The 14,468-nt window shown below is 35.5% G+C and overlaps 1 protein-coding gene across 4 annotated transcripts in view; it reads left to right on the top strand.

Moving 5' to 3' along the window:
• LOC132114489 (glutamate receptor ionotropic, delta-2-like) overlaps positions 1-14,468 on the top strand; it is a 398,065-nt gene that overhangs the window by 237,854 nt on the left and 145,743 nt on the right. The gene's annotated exons all lie outside the window — the stretch shown is intronic.

The following is a 14,468-nucleotide window of genomic DNA, read 5'->3' as shown; positions in this document are numbered from 1 at the left end:
GGTTTAAAAGAGACAACTCAGACATCACACCAATTTCCATAATCTAAAATCTGAATTGGTTAAGTGAGCTGTTTTTAAATTGTTGGAGTCTTGACACCCACAGGGTTTTACAGAGCTTATATATAGAGAGCTGTAAATGGTTTTAAACAAGTCTCTTGTCCTCACCGATGCTACATTTATTTGATCAAAATTACAGTAAAGAGTGTTAAAATTTTAAATAATTTATTATTATTTTAATATGTTTTCAAATGTAATTTATTCCTGTGATGGGAAAGCTGAATTTTTAGCAGTCTTCGGTGTCACATGATCCATAATAAATGTCTGATATGCTTATTCGATGCTCAAGAAACATTTATTATTATTATTATTATTATCAGTGTTAAACATGGTTGTGCTGCTTAATATTTTTTGCAAGCCATGATAACTTTTATTTAATACTGAATACCAGTATTAATTTAACATTTGTACTAATCACATACCCTGAGCGGTGCTACGTATAGACCTTATGTGTCAGAGAAACAAGTGAGAAGCCATCATTTTGTCTTTGAACTTACATTTTTGATGTAGCTCTGTAGAATCACTGTTGAAAAGTAATTATCTGGTGAAGTGGATTTACTAATTGTAGCATCAACAAACATTATCATGTACTAGACCGGGAAGGTGTAAAAGCTTTCCTTTCTGGTGTGAAAATACAAACTGAAGACTGCTACTGTTCAATAAATAAATTAGTAAATTCTAGGTTAGTAATTAATATTATGTTACCATTAACTGTTAACTATACAGTATATATTGTGTGTAACATATTTTTTAATAATATATATATATATATATATATATATATATATATATATATATATATATATATATATAAATGAAAAATAAAATATAAGCATTTAGCAGACGCTTTTATCCTAAGCGACTTACAGTGCATTCAGGCTATCAATTTTTACCTATCATGTGTTCCATGTGTGGAATCAAACCCCCAACCTTGCGCTTGATAGCTTATTAATTAAACATATTAATTAAAAAATATTTATTTATGAACACCCCCCCCCCCCCCCCCCAAAAAAAAAGGGAAGACATCCTTCTCGGGCTTTGATTGCATGCAGTGTGTGTGTTTAGGTTTTCCAGCGCCGCAGCAGGAAAGACTATTAAACATCTGTTGTGAGCGTTCATTACCAGATCTTGGAACTGAAGCTGCAGTTCTGGTTTGTTCAGGAATTGTCACATAAAAGCAGCGTATCTGGCTTATTTAAGCCTTTTGTCTGTGCTATAAAGCTGATTTAAAGGCCAGTTCATTGTCCAGGAGACATTCTGTGTATAGTTAGAGACAAATTGCTCCTATTAGAAGTCATGTTTCAGCATGCAGCTGCTTCTCAGGTGTTTTAAGGTCAATTTTAAACATATTTTACTATAGGGCTGGTATTAAATTATGACAAAATAGTCGCGGGACTGTGTTTCAACAAATGTGGCTCGTTTGAAACAACCTTTAGAAGTTTCTAAAAAAAAAGGCTTTGCCTTTATTGTGTGAGTCTCCAATGTGCAATACCGGAGTTAGTTGAGTCACATTTACTGAAATAATTGATGCTCTCCTATTCTTATTGTTGAAGTGTAACAGAGTCTTTTACAAGCTCATACAAACATTAATGTGTGTGGATCTGTGCACTGGATTCTCTGCATGACCCATAGAGCCCCATAAAACAGTCAATGGGAGACATATGTGTCAAGATTGATGTTAGCGGCTCTCAACCAGCATTCATGGTCCTGCTCGGACACTTTATGAAAGCATCATGATCTTTTTTTGCATTTGGGAAACATTTGATTGTTTATTGGACATTGGATAATAATTTACTAGCAATTTTTATTGTGTTTTGTTTCTGCTTATACCTTCAACTTTGTTGCATCTATTCAGTGAGTGGGCAGTGCTACTCTTAACCCACTATCAAGCATAGAAAGTAATTTCTGGATCCTGTCCAGCATCGACAAAGAGAAAGCTCAAATGTATTCATTCATGTGCTACCTGTCAGAGGAAGTCTGGCATTGAAATGAAGAAAGTCAGATTACGAATGGTCTTTCTTGGGTGATGGGTCCCAGGCCAGACATTTAACAGGATATCAGCCTCACAATGGACAGACAGAAGACATGATGGAGCATGTCAGTGAGGTGAGAGGTGAGGACATGGCTCCACCAGCCATCTGTCTGTGTGATGTGTGTATGGTGAACAGTCAGTGAAACAAGTCCATCAAACTTGTGCTGACAAGCTGTCAGACTATGGTGGGAAACCATCCACTCCAGTAGACTATTAAGGTGAAGTGTGTTGAGGAAACATGATTGGTTTGTGAAGCTTTGTCTGGGTCACGATAGTTGAGAACCAACTATTTTAAAGGAATAGTTCACCCAAAAATGAAAATTAGCCAATGATTACCCCCTCACCTCCAAGCCATCCTTTGTGTATATGACTTTCTTCTTTCAGAAGGTTTAGAAGAGTTATATTAAAAATTGTCCTGGCACTTCCAAACTTTATAATGGCATTGGGTGTATGTTTCGGTTCAACAGTCCAAAAGAAGTCCTTTAAAGTGCATCCATTCATAATAAAAAAGTGTATCACATGGCTCAAGGGGTGAATAAAGTCCTCATGTAGCGAATCAATGCGTTTTTGTAAGAGTTATTTTAGAATGTATCGCCTTATTGTTTCAATGGCGTCGCGTCCTGCTTGTCATGTGACACAACGCAGCTAAAAATAGATCTGTATGACACATGGATCGCTTTTATTTAGTTTTTCCCGTTTTATTCAAAATTTTCATGCTCACTATATTATGAAAAATCTGATATTCTGATTCTGAAATATGTGCAAGTAAATATATTTGGTAGTTTAAAAACTTTTATATCGCCTGTGTTATTTGATCTATACCGGGTGATGGGCGCCGCCATGTTAGTTGAACCCGAGTTGTGGGATTTACAACACTCAAATACATCCTCTCCTCCTGAAAACACATACAATTCTGCGGTAAACTGGGAGAAGAGCAGAGTAAACTTTAGGTACCTACACAATCTGTATATGATATCAATAAAAACATTTAAGTAAGTAAGTAAGTAAAGTTTATTTATAGAGCACTTTTCACAGATACAATCACAAAGTGCTTTACAATGTACAACCACATTAATATTCAAATAAAATTAAAACAAATAAAAAGTCCAAATTAAACTTAAGCCCAATCAACTAAAATCTTGTTTAAATAACAGTGTCTTGAGTTGCCTTTTAAAGGACTCAACAGAATCAGCCACAAAGAAGAACAAATGCAAGGCGTTCCACAGTCTGGGGGCTACAGCCTCAAAGGACAGATCTCCTCGAGTTTTATAACGAATCTTTGGGACCATTTAAAGCTCTAAAAGTTAAACTAATATTTTAAAATCAATGCGAAATTTGATAGGTAGCCAGTGTAGGGAGGACAAAATAGGGTTGATGTGAGCCTTTCTGCCAGATCCTGTTAAAAGCCTTGCAGCAGCATTTTGTACTATTTGGAGATGATTTAGAGCAGATTTGTTAAGAAAAGTAAAAAGAGAGTTACAATAATCTAAACGTGAAGAAATAAAAGCATGAATAACCATCTCTAGATCAGAGTCTGTTAAAATCATTATAAATTAAGCAATATTTCTTAGGTGATAAAAACTATTTCTGACCAGAAGTTTCAAATGCCTGTCCAAAGACAACGATTGGTCAAACCAGACACCTAGATTTCTGATGCTCAACTGGACAGTGGAGCTCAGAGAACCAAGGTGTTGGACAATTGGTGGAATTTTGTTGTCTGGGGCTGTAATCAGGGTTTCAGTCTTTTTCGAGTTTAATTGGAGACAGTTACTAGCAAGCCACGATTTAACACAAGATATACTATTCAATAAATCTGTTAGTTTGTGGAACTCAGAATCATTAAACGAGCAATACAATTGTATGTCATCAGCATAAAAATGGTATGACACATTGCTAAAATGTTTCAAAATATTTCCAAGAGGGGTAATGTACAGTAAAAACAGAAGTGGACCCAGGACAGATCCCTGGGGGACACCATTCAAGAATGGAGTGGCTTCAGACAGTATATCATTTACATGTACAAAAATGTCGTCAGATTATATTTGTAAGGATCATTATTGCCGTTTCAATAGACATCAGCATATATTTTATAAACTGTAAATGTATGTTTTTGCTAGTGCTCATGTGTATTTAAATGTCTGAAACTTTAAATAAGCATTAAATGGTTGAAAATACTGAATATGTGTGATATAACAAGTGCTCAGCACGTCCGATCTGGCTCTGCGCCAGTCAAAGCGCGAAAGTGGATTTAAATTTAGCAGTTGATGACGTGATGCACTGAAAGTGCTAATCACACCGGTGTGATCGTATGCTTCAGGGACCAGCCAAGACTGTTCACACCGGTGTGATCATACACGTCAAAAGGTTAAAGTATTATATCACTCACAAAAATCAGCACATTGGTTCTACAACCTTCATCTCGCTACCACAGCAAAATATGTATTAATTTATTTACATTATAAGCTGTCAGGACAAGGCATCTCACAGGCCTCACTAACTCGTCAATGTCTCTTGCACAAGGTTACGGAGGTGACTGATGGCCCTGTCCTCACGCACACACTCACACACAAACATGCAAGGGGCACACGCAAACACACATGCAGATGTGTTTAGACAAGCCTCTCTAACCACCACCCAAGGTCACACTTACAGAAGCAGACAAACACAGCAGGTGAACTCCATTGGCATTCATTATGTCCTTAAGAGCTCTGACTGGATAAAAAGTAAACACTGCAAATGAGAAATTGGAGCATCTGTGTGATCCACACTGGAAAATAAAAAGTCACTAAATAAGGACAAAGAAATAAATTACAGAAGCGTGGAAAGATAACACATGACAAAAGGGTAATATTCATATCTGCATTGAAGGTTAAACAGACAGGAGGCAATGATTGCTTCCTCTTCAACAGAGTCACTTATGATGAAGTGAATTTGCGAGGTAGTTATGTCATTAAAATTATTTTAGATAGAGTCACCAGGCTTCTTTTTTTTATTTACTTGAGAATTTATATTTGAAGTGTTCATTCAAGGTGACAATTTGGAGGTGAACACTCTGTTGAGCTTTTATGCTGATTGACGGATGAGAAACTTTTCTGCTGCTCAGACAAATCCTTTCTACAGGAGAGGAAATGGAGAGGCCTTTTCAAATACATTATTTAAAATGGAGGACAGGAGATGATGACTGCTCAGATTCATTGTATGCTTTATAGCTGGCCTGACATCATTGGTGCCTGTGCCGTGGTGACAGACAAGGAGAGTCTTACCAAGTACTAAGAGTCTTTGTGATGAATTGTAATGAGCAGCACTGGCCTTTTGCCATAGAAATTAACGGTTTAACACGTCAGACAGCATGGTTTTTTAAATCCATAAATTCATATGTCACCATATAATTATGAGTGTCCCCATAGGAAAAGAAGATCTCTTAAATATCTTGGTTGTTTTACTTGGACAGCAATGAGATTGAATGGAGAACAGGAACATAAACTTCTTGAATTTTCCTCTCTTCCTCTCTCTTCCTCTCTCTCTCTCTCTCTCTCTCTCTCTCTCTCTCTAGGATTGTGTGCATTGTAAATTGAGAATTACGTATATTTCAATTCAGTTCCTGCACTGAAATTTTGTTGGAATTTGAATAGCAAGCAGCATGTGGAATTACAATTTGAATTTTAAATTAAATTCACATTTAAATTCTGGTAAAATTAGATCGACAGAATTATGAAGCAGAAAATTTGAGGCAACTCTCCAAAACAATGTTATATGAGAAATTGATGAGGAATTCTTCACCTCAATTTTACTTTACAAAATATTTTGCTTTTGTCTATTCGTTTCTTCAGCCTTTGGTTTTGGTATTACCCTCTTAAATCAGAGATTTTAAAGATTTGATTGAACTTATTAATTCTGACTTTACCTAATTCTCTTGTTCTTTTAGCGACAATGGATGTTGAATCTCTTTACCCATTTCAGGGTGTATTAGAAGCCATTGAATTTTTTCTTGACCAACATTCTGATAAGGTTCCTAGTAGGCTACTGCATGCTTATTAGAATTGTGAATTGTGAACTTATTAGAACAAATTAGTGTTGTCCTATAATTTTTTTTTTTTTTTGGTCTGATTTTTATCTTGTTCAAAAATGGCCCTCTGATATGTAGTTTGTTTGAACAAAAATGTGTGTATAATTCAGGTTGTAATCCTTTCTTTAAACATATTTTGCTATGGAAACAGTACATTGATATAAATAATTAAAATAATGAAAAAAAAAAAACTGACTTTGGGACTGACTTGTTTCTGGTGTATGACTCATTTGTGCAGCACTCTAATGCAATTCAGTACATTCCTCTTCCGTTCATTTTCAGTTCAAATGCCACTTCTCCAATCAATTTTTATATGATAATTTTCGTCCTCTTACATACTTTATATTCAAATTTCAACAATTGGCTTGTTTCTGTTTAAAAGGAACCGTAGTAGGAATTTCTATGACAAAGTTGAATTCAGAATGAGCAATGTTTCATAGCATAATGTTTACTCTTTATGGAGAAATCAGCCTACAAGCATTAGACTCTGCTTAATGAGCTGGGAAAGAAAAAAGAATATAAAAAAATGACACACTTAAGCTTATTTGAAACATAATCGAGAACTTTTTGTGCTAGTGTGAGCTAAAATTTTAATCATCATCATCATGATCATTGTCATCATCATGTGATCTCTTTAATAATCCCTGTTTATTAAACTTAATAATGTGATGTTGTTGCAGAAAAAAAAAGACTTCCTTTACATAATGCTGAAACATCAGTAAATCATCCAGTGCTGAGCAAAGGCTTTGTTTATAGCGTGAGAACCGGCAGGCTCATCCTCACAGGGGCCACAGTAGTGGCTGATCAGGATGTTACAAGCAGAGATAATTCTTAGAGATGGGGTGGAGGCACTGATTGACGTGTCAGCTTTTTTATCGGACTGGATGGCCACGGCTGTCATCTGGAGAGTGTTTCAGCCTGCATGATGGATTATTTACAACTCTTGTGCCACCGCCGCTCGCCACATCCTCCAAGTCGTTCCCGTACATTACACGGTCAATTACGCCACGCTGGCCATTTTCTCATCTCAATCAAATTATCTCTACATTGTGCTTAATTTCAGTTGCAAAGAGCTTAGTCGTTTTTACATGGGTCTGTGGAAACAATATATCACCCTGGGAGTCCTGTTGAATGGGAAAACAGGCTGCCATAAAGCAGCCTTTGGAAAATAGATAACACAGCTAGTGCTGGCTTTTTCAATTAAAGTGGAATGAAGGGTGAAGAATGAAATTACTCACTCTAGTATTTCTCCTTAATTCATGCACTTTACTTAAATGGGAATCTCGCTACTAAGACGTCTGCAATGGTGAGAGGAGAAGTGCATTGTAAATCCATAAATTTTCCTTTCCCCCATAGATGGAACCGCTGCAGTTTTTTTTCCGTCAGAATGACAAAACATGTATTTACATTTATTTACATACATATTTATTTTTGCAAGGGCAACAGCAAACAGAATGTCATTGATTGTTATTGATTCCTAGGGATGTTATGTATTAATGAAATTCTAATGATTATTCCATCAGCAACTTTTCAGTTCACAGACTGAAAGCCAATGAAAAAAAAGCCAAAAAATGTCCTACCTCATTTGGAATTTGCATTGGATTTACCTGTAGATGTGTGCCGGTTGCCTCGGGACAGTCTTATTTCAATGCAATGTATTTTCATTTATTTCTTTGCTATTAATGCTGCAAGCTTCCCAAAAAAAGAGCTTGATGAATAGTGACACAAACATGGTATGTGCTGATAAGCTTACAGTGGCTGGATTACTCCCACAATCCTCTTCTGGCTCGTAGTCCCATTACCCGCTGCACATAGACCCATGCAGGGGTCACACATCAGGACACAATTGCGTTGTCACCACCCATCATACTTTGCTTCTGCCACCATCGGCCAGGTGCAAACAGCACTCTGTTGGAGTGTTAGATGATATCTGGGGACCTTCCTCTTGTGGCAGATTGTTGGATGTTGGATTAATGTGGTTATGTCAGGAGGACAGTGGCGACACACTGGCATCAAGTGCTCTGGCGTGAGCCCACTAGGACCAGACTGAACTATTGCACTTACAGATGCATCTCAATAAATTAGAATGTTGTGGAAAAGTACATTTATTTCTGTAATTCAACTCAAATTGTGAAACGTGTGTATTAAATAAATTAAATGCACACAGACTGAAGTAGTTTAAGTCTTGGATTATTTTAATTGTGATGATTTTGGCTCACAACCTGCCAATCTCTCAATAAATCTCAACAAATAAAAATACTTCATAAGACCAAAAAAAAAAAAAAAAAAATCTATATATATATATATATATATATATATATATATATATATATATTTAGTGAATTGTTGGCTAAATATTTGCAGATGTGCATGTTCAGCTTGAATTGCCCTGAACTCATGCATGTTTGGATGCGGAGCTATTCGTAAGGTTACAAAAAATGTTGTTCACTCTGTCACGTGAAATGAGTTCACTTACACTCAAAGCGAACTTCCGGCAAAACCACGATGATGTCATATTTTCTGCGTTCACCCAAGCGAACTTGAGGATGCGTCGAGTATAAATCAGCCTTGACACAGAGAAAGGGACTAATGGCCGCCCAGCTGGGGTTCGTCTTTGGGAGAAAAATTTGAAGATTTTTTTTTTAATGTATTTTATTTATTGTTTTTATTTAAATGTATATGTGTGTACTTCTAACATGTTTGGTTGGTAAAATAAATGTTGTAAATTCAAATCAGGCAGTCTTCCGTGTCTGGAATGGATGTAGTACTCTTGGATGTAGAGTCTATAAGGTAACAATAATATAATAAGATAACCTTGTTTGAAATGGGTTTGGCTAAAATAAAATTTTGGTTTTGTCTATACTGCTTGTACTATATTGACTGGGTTAAATAGAATGGCATTACTAAAAAGAGACTAAAATACAATTATCATTGACTAAAACTAGACTAAATGTCATCAGTTTTCGTTGATTAAAACTAGACTAGACTAAAAAGAGTATGAACGTGACTAAATCTAATAAAAACTAAAATGACAGCTTCACACAAAGTCTATACTAAAACTAAAATTAAAACAGGCCGCCAAAAACAACACTATTGACAATCCTCATAATGCCACCGTTCTCTCGGTTGGTTGTGCATCTTTTTCTTCCACACTTTTTACTTCTACTCAACTTTATGTTAACATGCTTGGATACAGCACTCTGTGAACAGCCAGCTTCTTTGGCAATGAATGTTTGTGGCTTACCCTCCTTGTGAAGGGTGTCAATTATTGTCTTCTGGACAAATGTCAGATCAGCAGTCTTCCCCATGATTGTGTAGCCTAGTGAACCAAACTGAGAGACCATTTTGAAGGCTTAGGAAACCTTGGCAAGTGTTTTGAGTTGATTAGCTGATTGGCATGTCAGCATATTCTAATTTGTTGAGATGAGCCAAAATCACCACAGTTAAAATAACCAAAGTTCTTAAACTAGTTTCAGTCTGTGTGCATTAAGTTTATTTAATATACGAGTTTCACTATTTGAGTTGAGTTACTGAAATAAATTAACTTTTCCACAACATTCTAATTTATTGAGCTGCGCCTGTATAAAGAGAGTTCTTGATTATTCTAAGTGCGAGTGCGAGTGCAAGTATACTTTGTTGTTGCACAGGGGATAAATAATGGACCAGAACCAACATCTGATGATTTTATGGGGATGAACACATGTTGGCATCTTGGGATGTAGGATAACTGAGAGTTAACTGCTTTTGAGCCCATAATGACAAACTGAACCCAGAGTGGATGGGGGTTTTGAACGTTTTCACTAAATTCCATGGTTGCAGAATGTTTTTTTTTTTTGCTTGTTTGTTTGTTTGTTTTTTGTTTGTTTTTTTAAATTCCCATTCTTTCACTTTAAAAAAAAAAAAAAAATTTCCAGATGGGGACATTTGCTGCAATTCCATACATTAGAGTAACTATTCTGGGTTCCCTGAAGAGCCTTTCATTGAACAGCTCTTAAAAAAATAACATTTCTATTTAGTGTGAAGAACATTTTAATAATCTAAGGAACCCGTTTCCACTATAGATGTTAAAGGATCTTTGTGGAACCATGGATGCCTTCCATTTTTTAAAACTGTTGAGAACAAACATCGATCATAGCAACATTCAGGCTCATAAAACTTTAAAGTAATAGCACGAGGACATTGACAGAGGTGAGTTGAGAAAATGTTCATATGTTTCACTAAACTTTCCCTGTGAGTTACCTTCTCACAAAGAGTGAAATTACACCATAGCACCTCTATTAGGGCTCTGCTGCACAAATGGTGTGTAGAGGAAGAGAAAAGGTTACTTGAAAATAAAAAATAACAATAATTTAATATATACCTTTTTATACACATGAATGAGAATAATAGTTCCATTATATACCATTTACAAGAAATGGTTTAAGAATAAAGTCATTACAAAAATACTGTAAAATAGTAATAATTTGAGAATGAAATAAAAGTTCTAAGAAAAAAAAATAGCATTATCAGATTAAAGGAATGACGCAGTAAGGAAAGTAATATTCATTAAGACATTCTTCTTAAACGCTTCTCAAAAAACATTTTAGATATCCTTTAGTCTCATTGCAAGTTTAGTCAAGTAAAGTCAAGTTGAGCTTTATTGTCATTCCACTGGATGAGTGGACATACAGTGGAAAGAAATGTCGTGCCTCGCAGGACCACGGTGCTACATAAATACATACATACAACAATGAAGTAAAGCAGTATAAACCTACTATATACCTATACATAATGCTATGTCCCATGATGCTATGTTGAATCTCAAAATTATACTTTTTTATTCTCATCCTCTTATAAGATTATTCTCAAAAAATGTATGTGACTTTATGATGTGTATGCATGTATGTACACGTGTATGTATGTGTGTCATTTTATGAAGCTTAATTTTTATGATGACACTAAAAAGCTGCCATACTCGTTTGAGAACGTACCCTGATTTAAAAAATAATAATAATAAATAAAATAAATAAATAACCAGCTCTGACCTTTATATAAATTCCATGTGGGTGTTCAGAGTAAAAATAAAATGTTTTTCTTTTTTTTTCTTTTTTTATCTACTGCTGTCTTACTTGTACCACACTTTGCTCAGTGTGGATCAAACATGGTATTGAAGAAAAATTACTTCCATGTTTCCTGTTACAGCTTCTTGCCTCTGCTGTCAACACATGAGCCTGCGAGGCAATTATTTGACTACATTATAATTATTTTATGTTAGGAGCTGCAGCGATGACTGCTAAGGGAAAGAAACATGGGAAATCCTCTCACTTAAACTAAGTAAGACTCAACAAAAACAGGCTTGCTGGTTCAGCTGATTTGTCAAGAGTGCAGAAGCTTGATTATACTGTATTATTCTATTAAAACACAGGTGATCGATAGCTCTGATAGGCTGTTCTTTGTCATGACACCTTGAAGGTTGTCATATGTTTGAAATCAGGATGGAATTATACAAGCAGTTCAGGGTAATTAAGCTTAAAGGGGGATGCAGGAAGAATAGACATTGTCCTGACAAACAAAAGGCTTCTAACCTGTTTCCTTATAGGTTTGTGTAGATGTTTTGCCATTCATTTTTAAATGTATTTTATATATATATATATATATATATATATATATATATATATATATATATATATATATATATATATATATATATATGTATGTATGTATGTATGTATGCATGTATTTATCGAATGAGGGCAGTGCCCAAACCTGAAGACATTAGACAACAAAAAATGCTGAAAAAAGAAAACCTTGTTAAATCTGATTTATTCACTCAGAGTCATGATCAAAAATCAGATTTTAATTAGATTTCAAACCATATTTTTCTCCTGAAATGCAATGCAATGTAATATATTTGCCAAGTAAAGCTGATTATTCAACAAGAAAAAAATAAATAAATGGAGCTAGATCAAATGCACAGAAAGTTTGCTATAATGATGCCTAGATAGCTATTTGGCTATTGGCTGAACTTTATCAGAAAAAGAAGAGCAAGTTATTACATTTTGATCGATGATTATGAAAATAATTTTGTCTTTGGAAGAACATGCACCATTGAATCATTCACATTAAGACATTAATGTGCATTAGGAAAGTAAACGGGGTCCATTTTGAAGTCGTGTTGACTTTATGGGACTTTCTGATGATGTCCAATGAGATTCCACAGAGTGGGTTTTGAAGCCTCTTGTCATGACTAGCCATTTAAAGCTTTGCTTGTTTTGTATTTATTTATTTTTTCATTCCCCCCATAATTATAATGTGATTATTATTTCACAGCAAACCCACATCGGATTTCGGTCCTCCCTGTGTTATCAGAGACACAAGTGGCATAATTATGAAGCGTGAACAAGTTTGAGTGTTTTGTATATGTCTGTTTGTGCGTTGCCGTGTGCGTTCATCATCCAAACCTCCGCTCCGGGAGATACAGTGATGCACCCTCAAAGATGATGGCATGAAAAGTGTGTGTCAGTGGCAGTGTGTGTTGTAAAAAGTCACACTACAGCAGTGAGATGGGCCACCCTCCTGAAAGACTCCACACAGAGGATGAATTATACATGACTAAAGCCGCAGCTCACAGCGAGGCTGGCTGACATTAAAGCAAAATGGCAATTGTGACACACAACAGTTTTGATGTATTTAAAGCGCTCATGCTCGAGCAAGTGTGAGCTAAGTACATAACATGCTGGAATTCACTCTGAAGAATAATGTGCCATTTGAGGAATTAATCAGCACAGAAAACTACCGGATCTTTTTTGCTGTCACATATGGCGTTCGCGGTTAGTGGCACAGACAGTTTTGTCTATGAGATGTTGTGTTGTCAACTTTTCCAAGAGCAAAAATTTAATTTGTTCACAGCTCATAGTAATCTCATTATCCATAATAATATGATATATGCACAGAAAGCACAAGGGACTTTTTTCTTTGGAATAATATGATAACTGTCAACCAAAAGTCTTGTGTAGCAGTTATTAAGCTGTTAAAGGGATAGTTCACACAAAAATGAAAATTATGTCATTAACACCAAACGAACGATTGACTCGTTCTCGAGTCAAGAACCGGTTGCATCGGTTTTCGGATCACCAGTAGAGATGGGAAGTTCGGTTCTTCGGTTCTTTTCGGTTCTTCCGAACAGTTCGATTCAATAAACCGGTTGAAGAAAATGGTTCACCGGTTCTTTTGCGCTCGAAGTAATGACGTCATTGGCGATGATTGTCCTTGATTCAAGCCTTTGGTTTACCCACGCTCATAACATTAGCTCAGAATCAGTTCAGAATCAATCACCAAAAGAATCAGTTCGGTTCAGATCCGCTGTGTGTCAGTCTGCTTCACACTGAATCACACATGCGCAGTATCATCAGCTACTCGGTTCTTAAATCGGACGTGTCTGACAGAAACAGTTCTCGACTTGAGAATGGGTCAATCTTTTGTTCATTATCTAGCTTGGCTCGGTGTTCATCTTCAGTTCTCTCTTCACAGCAGTTCACTCAGTGTACTGTTTGAGTAAATGAATTACTCCAGGATATTGGTTTGTTTTAACTCAGAGGGAGTGTCAGCCACATAAAAAAGTTAACAGCTTAAGTCATTTGTGGATTAATGTGTATTGGAGACACAAACTGTTTCAAACGATTCAGTTCGACTTGGTGAACTGGTTCAAGGAGATCCGGTTACATCGAATGATCCGTTTGCAAACTGGATATCACTAAACTGCAGTGTTTTGAACTCGCTCACAACAGACACGGAAGAGAAGACAATGCTGAATAAAGTCATAGTTTTTGCTATTTTTGGACCAAAATGTATTTTTGATGCTTCAAAAATTTTTAACTGATCCTCTGATGTCACATGGACTTCTTTGAAGATGTTTTTCTTACCTTTCTGGACATGGACAGTATACCGTACACACAGTTTGGAGGGACAGAAAGCTCTCGGACTCAATCTAAAATATCTTAAACTGTGTTCCGAAGATGAATGGAGGTCTTACGGGTTTGGAACGACATGAGGGTGAGTCATTAATGACATCATTTTCATTTTTCAATGAACTAACCCTTTAAATTGAGAGCAAAATTTTCTATTTTCTATAGTTTGTGTAGTTTATTACTTTGAGTATATTATATTATATTATATTATATTATATTATATTATATTATATTATATTATATTATATTATATTATATTATATTATATTATATTATATTATATTATATTCTTCAGTTTAAAACAGGAAATTAGAATGAATCTGTCTTGTTGTCCATAAAAAAAAAGTTAAATTATTTATTCTTTTTG

The sequence above is a fragment of the Carassius carassius genome, chromosome 34 (genome assembly GCF_963082965.1).
Source record: "Carassius carassius chromosome 34, fCarCar2.1, whole genome shotgun sequence".
In the NCBI taxonomy this organism is placed as follows: Eukaryota; Metazoa; Chordata; class Actinopteri; order Cypriniformes; family Cyprinidae; genus Carassius; species Carassius carassius.
This window is presented reverse-complemented; position numbering and strand designations above follow the sequence as displayed.